General features: G+C 48.4%; 1 non-coding gene across 1 annotated transcript; it reads left to right on the forward strand.

The window, feature by feature from the left end:
• LOC111812635 lies at nt 1–85 on the forward strand. The gene has a single exon (XR_002818090.1). It is a non-coding gene; the product is annotated as a small nucleolar RNA Z195/SNORD33/SNORD32 family (small nucleolar RNA).
• Nucleotides 86–763: the final 678 nt, after the last annotated feature.

Below are 763 nucleotides of genomic sequence, written 5' to 3' on the forward strand. Positions count from 1 at the left end.
AAGGCCAGTGATGAGATCGTCTCCTACTTGTGTTCAAGTTTCCTGACCATGAGAAGAGTCCACATTCACTGTTATGTGAGGCTGCTGAGCTGGAGGAGGTAGACATCCTGCGAGCCCCTCAGGAGCCTCCACTTCTCTGTCCCCAGGGATGCTTCCCCGCAAGACCAAGTGAGACAAGGATGCCCTGGACTGCCTCAAGGTGTTTGATGAGATTCCACCACCCTACGACAAGAAAAAACAGATGGTGGTTCCTGCTGCCCGCAAGGTTGTGCTCCAGAAGCCAATGAGAAAGTTTGCTTACCTGGGCTGTCTGGCTCATGAGATTGGCTGGAAGTACCAGGCTGTGACAGCCACCCTGGAGGAGAAGAAGAAGGCCAAGGTCCATTAGAGGAAGAAGAAGCAGATCGTGAGATTATGGACAGACTGAAAAGAGCATGGAGAAGAAAATCAGCAAGTTGACAAAGGTCCCCAAGACCCATGGGCCCCTGGTCTGAGCCCAATAAAGACTGTTTCTGCCTCAAAAAATGAAATAAGAGAAAATAACTGAGGAACTTAGATAAATGTAACAGTTTTCACCATCTCTCTCTGTGTGTGTGTGTGTGTGTGTGTGTGTGTGTGTATTTATTTATTTATTTATTTATTTGATACAGTTTAGACTTGTACTGACCTTCCTGTCTCAGCCTCCTTAGTGCTGGGATTATAGGCATGTGCCACCACACCCAGCCAACATGGCACATCTGGGGTAGTGGAGCCAGCATGGCCT

Source organism: Octodon degus, unplaced genomic scaffold (assembly GCF_000260255.1).
Source record: "Octodon degus isolate 3935 unplaced genomic scaffold, OctDeg1.0 scaffold00132, whole genome shotgun sequence".
NCBI classification, from domain to species: domain Eukaryota; kingdom Metazoa; phylum Chordata; class Mammalia; order Rodentia; family Octodontidae; genus Octodon; species Octodon degus.